The 7,962-nt window shown below is 33.4% G+C and overlaps 1 long non-coding RNA gene across 1 annotated transcript; it reads left to right on the forward strand.

Annotated features, from left to right (window-relative positions):
- Positions 1–1,338: 1,338 nt before the first annotated feature.
- Positions 1,339–3,396, forward strand: LOC109240288. Its single transcript, XR_002070042.1, has 2 exons — positions 1,339–1,737; positions 3,073–3,396. It is a non-coding gene; the product is annotated as an uncharacterized LOC109240288 (long non-coding RNA).
- Positions 3,397–7,962: the final 4,566 nt, after the last annotated feature.

The following is a 7,962-nucleotide window of genomic DNA, read 5'->3' on the forward strand; positions in this document are numbered from 1 at the left end:
TGAAGTAGTATAGAGTTGTTAGAAATAACTCACAAAATTTTTCTAGAGAAAACTAGGGCAGAAAAATTTCGTTAATTTCTTTGTTTGGTGTTTGAGCAAGTTTTACCTCGAGGCACGGGGTTCGAGATGACCAAAAGAAGAAGTCTCAATCCAAAATAAAGAAAGAAAAAGAAAAGAAGTGAATCCAAAATGTAGAAGTGGATGAAAATAAGTAGACTGCTCAAGACATGACTAGAGTCACAAGCATCGCATGTCCCGTTTCGATCAAAAAAAGCCATCAAAGAATGAACTAGCACTTGCTGCTAGCGAGCATCAAGGTTCAAATCAGAGTCTGCATGAAGAACCAATCAAGACTCAAAGTCAAGCTTCAAAAGACTTATAGATAAGAATTTTGTAACTCATAGCTGATAGGTTTGCTTAGTTTCTTTCCATTTTGATTTTGGTGTAATAAAGAGTTCAGCGAGCAGCAACAACAACAACAACAGTGAAATCACAACTTTCCAGTAGTCCCAGTTATCAAAACTTTCAGAACTACACTGACCTGATTCCTTTATAGACAAGGATATGTAGGCAACCCCGAAGTAATGTTCGGTCAAACTTCTTAAAAATGCTTCCCATGGAGTGTCAAGCGGGCAAAAATTACTCATAATTACTCACTTTATCTTTGGCCGAAAACTCTTCATGTTTCCGAGCAAAAAGAGGCAGTTGAGAACGTAATTTTTTCCATACGAAATACTCCTACAAAATTCAAAAAGAATAAATTTTCTAATTGTTTTTAATTTTATAGAATTTCTAGGAATTTCTGGTTAATTGTTTGTTTGCATTTAGTTGCATTTTTGAGCATATTTATTATCTTAAAGTCATAGAAAATACCATAAAAACTTTTAAATCTTCATCCCATGTCATTTTAGGTCTAATTACATTTTAAGAATTGTTTACTTATTGATCGTAGAATTAATACATGAAAATCACTACAAAAATACATTAGTAACATTACATACATTATTAGCTAATTTAATTTAATTAATTATTAGAAAATATGTTATTAAGTTAATTTTACAAATTAGTTGTGAATTAAGAGTATTTAAATAAATGGAGGTTTTTGAAATTAAAGGAAAGAAGAAAGTAGGCTGAATTTTGTTTGGGCCAATTCATTGAGATGCCCAAAATCCACAAAAACTGCCTGCCCCGGTGCCAAAACCCGGTCCAGCTCCCTCTTTAACCAAACGACCCCGTTTTACCTCCGAATAATCCCATCCGTTAATCGCTGATCCTACGGCTCGCAACTAACCACCCCCATACCATATATCTGTCTGAAAACCTAACCCTCCCCCCTCCCAAAGACCCAATTCTCTCACTTCACTCTCATCTCCCTCACCCTTCATCAAACCCTAGCCGCCAAAATCCCTCACCGGCGGCCAAGCTCCAAACGACTCCAATTCTGCACCCCATAATCCCCGGCCCTTCCTTTCTCCAAATCCATCAACCAATCCTCAAAAAAACCTGTAGAGTTTCACAAATAGCGGATCTAAGAACCTTGGAAAGTTGAAGTTTCTTTTTCTTGGTAAAATCGGCCATGTACGGTTGAAACCTGCAACGACGGATAGCTCTTGACAAGAGCTATAAATTGATGTAAGAATTAATCCGTTTCTCAACGGTTCGTATTTTGGTCGATTGATTTTGACTGGTCAAGTTCTTTTGAGGATTCTCCTTGCCGCCTCGTCTCCAGTCCAATAGGTATAACTTTCCTTTTCCCTTTTCTTGTTCTTTCTTTCTTTTCTTTTCTTTTCTTTCTTCCCTCAATGAATCACTGGCTAGTTTATGCTTACTCGGCTATGTGAATTTTGTTCTGGTTTGAATGTTTAAGTAATTTAGTTGCATGCATTTTCTTATTAAGAATTTGATCGGATTTCGTAATTTGTTTTCCATATCTATCTCAGTTCCTTTAAATTCAGACGAGCAAGGTTTAGATTTGTTAATTATTTTAAAAGTTTTATGAGTTGGAAGAATTGAAATTTTGTTTGGTTTGTTAAAGTGGGAAGGCGGTAGGTTGAATCCATGTCAATGGGACTCGTTAACCCAGTCCTAATATGTTGGGCAGCTCAATTAGGAAGCTTCTAGAAGGGGAAGGACTAATTTTCCAAGAAAGAAATTAAAATGGCCAGGTGTTTGGTGTTGAGAGTAATAAATAGAAGTTGAAAGTGGTGGGAAAATAGAAAAATATTAGCTGAAGCACAGCTGTCCATTTTCGGTTAAAAAGATGCATTATCTCCTATTTTTTTAGCTGACAGAATCTTCTACATTCCTCTCTCATTTTTCTTTCATAAGAGCACACTCCTATATTCTATATAAGACCACACATACTCTCACATTAGGGAACTGGTTGATCTCTGCACTTTTCAGAAATTCACACACTCTCATTCAACATTTTTTAGGGAAAGAACACTCCATTCTCACGATTTGGTTTATTTCAACACACACACTGATTCACTTGCTTCCTCACTCTTTTTTCCTCACTCATTCACACACTCATACAATTTCAGCTGGAAATCCATGAGAATAGATAGAGAATACCAAAACAGTAAAATTTTAAACAAATACAACTAAAAAAGAGTTGTAGTTGTTTATTTGATTCCAAAGGTTTCTTCTATGTCATTTATGGGTTCTTAAGCTGGATCTTACCTGTTGGCAAAAGCTTTTTCTGCTATAGCAAGATAGCTGAATTCATTTTCAGTTTTTCGAATCTTTGTTTGGTTTTAATTTCATGTCCTGTGCTGTTTTCGATGTAATCCTCTAATGCCTCACATATTTTTCTTCTAATGTACTGAAGTTTGATTTTTTCATATTTGTTATAATGTGAGGTTGTTGCCTTCCATTGATTTACCTGCTATTGTTAGTTGGATTTATGCACTTCGATTAGTTTTTAGCATGAAATAACTGCCATATGTTCAATGTCTGAAATCGTGGTTCATCTCTGATGCATCTGTTAGTATTGTTTGGATTCAGTGATTTTAAATTTAGTTTTTAACACAAAATGAAGTGCTTATGAACTCAATGAAGATATATTTATAGATTGGGCATGGTGTTGTTGAAGTGTAAGCAGTCTGTTTTGGTTTAATTCTCGCCTCTACTTAGCATTCTATACTTGAACGGAAAAGGGTAGTTGAACAGGATTAAAGTCAGTACATCATTGAAGGATATAGAGAAGTAAAAGGAAGAACAGGAGCTGAGATTTGTTTATTCGTGTAAATGGCTGTATTTGTAATAAATAATTTCGAGCCATAAGATGATTTAGATCTGTTAAATTCAATTTCAATTTGGTGCTGTATCTAGATTCAATTTATTGTAGTTAAACTTCAATTCTTAAACCCAATTCATGAAGAGTGTTCATTTTTAGAATTTGTGTTGGTATGAGCAAAAATGACGAGTTGGGCCAGACTTGCACAGGCGGCCCAGTCGAGGCAAGTCCGAACACCTCAGGTCCTTAGGCCTTGGAGGTTGGCCCATTGTAATTTTATTCTGATTGGCAGATCTCTGGCCCAGCGAGTTCATGTTCCATAATAGGCCTATCTATTCTCACTAGGATAATGGCCTAAATAAACTAATCTCCTTGGTATTAACTTGTTGAAATCAGTATTTTGTCTATTGTGTTGCATACAGATTGTTTTTAATCTCTTGGGTTAATCCAAACGCGTATGCTCCAGTGAAATTCCCAACCGTTAATCAATGAATCAAAACCATCACCGGATATAGAATTGATTTGAACGCACAAAAGTTCTTTAGTCATATGAATAAATCAAATCTTGACTCCAATAATTCCTTCACCATACTATGCGATCTTCAAAAATCCCAAACACAGGAAATTGCTCAACCATTGAACATTCGTAGCTTTCTTTAGGCACGATCAATAATAATTTATCGTGACTTACGGTTCCCGTGGCATGTTTATGATACATAAATCTCAACTCAAGTGCGCGTTTTACGCGACTTGACCCCAACTTCAAATAATAATAATAATAATAATAATAATAATAATAATAATAATAATAATAATAATAATAATAATAATAATAATAATAATAAACAACATGTTGTAAATCAGAGGTGCATTTCACGTGACGCGATTCGCAATGTGTACAAAAACAATAAGTGCGCGATATCGCGACTTATTTAAATAAATTCCATAAATACTAAAAGTGGTCAAATAATAATTAAAAGCGGTCAGAAGATAAAAATGCATAATAGGTTTGAAGCATGTAATAAATCAGATAATTAAGCCAGGTATTTACTGTTAAGCGACCGTGCTAAAACAACAGAACTCGGGAGTGCCTCACACATTCTCCCGGATTAACAGAATTTCTTATCCGGTCTTCTGTGTTCGCGGACCATAAATAGAGTCAATTTTCTCAATTTAGGATTGTAAAATAAACTGGTGATTTTGGACACCACAATAATTAATCCAAGTGGAGACTCTAATAAATTAAATAATCTCATTTCGATTGGAAAAATTCCCTTTCTTCGAAAAAAGGAGGTGTGACGCTCTTCCCCCCTTCAAATTTCAAACTTTTCAACTCTGTTACCTATTTTAATCAATACCTTCCTCGTACTCTACCATCTACTTAGAGAAATTTAAAGTAAATTGTTTGGACATTTTCAGATGACACATAATTAGTTTGTGAAATGGTCCAGTTTTCGTCTCGCTAATAGTTGAGGTCAGATTACTTTGTTGTTGCTTAAATTGGCCAAACTTGACCTTACTGACTACCAGCAAAAACTTTTCAATATGGATTTTTTTACAGGAGAAAATGGTAAAATTTATCCTAGAACTATGCAAAGTGATTTCAGATTTTGCTCTGAAAATCGAATAACAAAAATAGTAACACACTTAAATTAAGTTTGGAATAACAAGTCTATTGTATATAAATTGTATAGTGATAATCTATTTTGTTTAATTTTTGTATAGTGACAGTCTATTTTATAAGAGTGGCAGTGGATTTTTTAAGTGCCACTATACAAAATATATACAAAATTGATTGTCACTATACAAAAATATACTAAATAGACTGCCACTATACAATTTATATACAATAGACTGTCAGTATACAAAATAGACTGTGACTATACAAAATATATACTAAATAGAACTATACAAAATAAATTGTCATTATGCAAAAAATATATAAAATAGACATTTCGGACTATTAGATGTATGTAAAAATTGCACGGGGCGCCCTATTTGGTCGCCTCCATTTAACCTATACCCATTTTTTTTAAAAGTTTTAACTTGTACCCACTTTTTAAACAACTTCAGCCCCCTTTCTCCTCCTCCTTCTCCTCCTTCGTTTTCTTCTTCTTCTTCTGCTGTTGTTGGTTCGGCTATGAAACTTCAGTTCATGGGATGATTGCCATAAGTATGTTTATCAGATTATTTAAAAATAAATTATAAATAATTACGTAAGTTAGTAGACAATAATTTGTGAATATTTCCACGTAATTCTGTTCTTTTCACGTTTATTATTTCCAAAATTTATGATTTAGATATTATTGGCAATCTGATTATTTTATAATAGTAATACACTATGAAAGAATAAGGTGATTATTTATCTAGTATGTTAGAAAGCTTTTTTAAAAACTTCAGCTTATATAGCGTTTTTACAAATGAACCAAATAACTTTAGCATCTTCTGCTGAATTTTTTGAAAAAGCTTATCCGGGACAAAAAAACTTCAGCTATTTTAGTGCTGAAGTTTTTACAAATGAACTAAATAACTTCAGCATCTTCTGCTGAAGTTTTTGAAAAAGTTTTATGACAAAACTAATGAATCCTAGGAACTAAAAGACTTCAACTATTTTAGTGTTGAAGTTTTTACAAATGAACTAAATAACTTCAGCATCTTCTGCTGAAGTTTTTGAAAAAGTTTTATGACAAAACTAATGAATCCAGGACAAAAAACTTCAGCTATTTTAGTGCTGGAGTTTTTACAAATGAACTAAATAACTTCAGCATCTTATCTAGGACAAAAAAACTTCAGCGTATTGCCTTTGCTACTTCAGGCTTGTCTACTAGAATGCTGAAGTTTTGCGTGATTGTCTTTGCTACTTCAGCCCCGTATGCTGAAGTTACGCAAAAAAGTGGGTACGCTTGCAATTTTTTTTTGCAAAGCGGACATAAGTTAAAACGTAACCCAAAAAGCGGGTGTAGATGCAAATCTCCCTAGATGTATTATGTTTGGGCCGGAGGGTCATTTCTTGTCAGTGAAAAAAAATACGGGCTATTGAAATTTTGAGGGGCTACAGCGAGTAGTTTCCTCAAGAATTAAACTCCAAGCCCACTTCGCGATTACCATAGTCATCTTCTCGAGATAAAGGCCCAACTATCACAAAACGAAGAGGGAATTTATTTATTGAAAGAAGAAAAAGAAAAAAAACTGAATTTAAGTTTAATCTATTGGTAATGTAAATAATTGTAAAACAAATTTTAAATTTATAGCGTAAGTAGATGAAACCTAGGATTCGTTTGGATATAGATTTTGCCAAAATAAATTTGGGTTTTATTTGGCAAACACATGTTTGGCAATAGATTTTGCCTATATTTTGGTAAAATCCGAAATTCCAAAACCATCTCAATAGCTGGTTTTGGGCCAAGATATCACTATTATATTTTTTAAAAATTGCCACAAACTTTTGTATTTTATAAAATAGCCCACCATTTGTTATTTTGTAACAATGTTGCTTCGTATTCTCGGTCATCTGATAGTGTATCATGTAGTTCATTATAAAAATGATAATTTTGTATCAAATATTTATGTTCAGGACTATGGTTTGCGATAATATAATGAATGTTATTGATAAAGGTACTGTTGGGTATTTGGGATAGTTTTTAGAACTTGTGGGTATAAGTCATGTTTCATGTTTTTCCAAAATAAATTTGGGAAATATGTTTTGAAAACTGATGTCCAAACACATTTTCATCTTCAAACCAAACTTCACCCAAATCAAAATTTTCAAAATAAATTTGGGAATCTATTGCCAAACGATAGCTTAAACTAGGGAGAACTTTCAGAATCAGGTGAACGGTCAAGTTGTAAAAGAGGAGTCTGAAACCTTTTTATTATTTTTTTGGACTATTGTGACGTAATAAGTGTAAAAAAAGAAGAAGATACATTTCTATATATAACGCCGAAATTGGAGGCGCTATACCTTAACGGTAACTTTTGCCGTTAAGGTATAGCGCAAAGAATAATGGCGATATACCTTTTGACGATTTGACTGCCAGGTTTAGCGTATAGAATTCATACGCTATACCTATAGCGCCAAAATACCCCGCGCTATACCCTGATTAAATAATCCCCTTCTTCTTCCCCGACCAGAACTCCTCCTCCCCATTTTTTTTACTCCTTTCCATTTGTCTGGTCCCCCACCCCTTCGTTCCTAAAAAAAAAATAAATTGTGGGCCCTTCCCGTCACACAAAACGCTAAGAACGTAGGTCCCACATCGTACTAGAGCATCGTATTATTGTGGTTTCACTTTTTCGGACTCAAATTTTCAGCAAGTTTACTTTTCGAAAATACTAAATTGAGGTATTTCGATTTATTTTATGTCGAAACTTGTATAATAATGCATATTAGTTGATTTGAATGTGTTTCCATGTCGTTTTGTGTTTTATTTGCGAAACTAGTATGTTATATTTATCCGGACTTTGATATTAGTGTTCTAAAAAAAATGTAAAATTGAGAAATAATTTTTCTGTTAATATCCAAATTTAGATTTTAGTGTTTTCATGTCGTTTTGTGTTTTATTTGCGAGACTAGTATGTTATATGTATTTTTGTGAATGTTATGTGATTAAAATGTATTTGTTGTTTATATTTAGTTTAGATTATTTATTAGCGTAGTAAAATGTAGAACCTTTTAGCGTAGTAAACTGTAGAGTATTTTAGCGTAGAATCCCTGTAGTTTAAGT

The sequence above is a fragment of the Nicotiana attenuata genome, unplaced genomic scaffold, assembly GCF_001879085.1.
Source record: "Nicotiana attenuata strain UT unplaced genomic scaffold, NIATTr2, whole genome shotgun sequence".
Lineage (NCBI taxonomy): Eukaryota > Viridiplantae > Streptophyta > Magnoliopsida > Solanales > Solanaceae > Nicotiana > Nicotiana attenuata.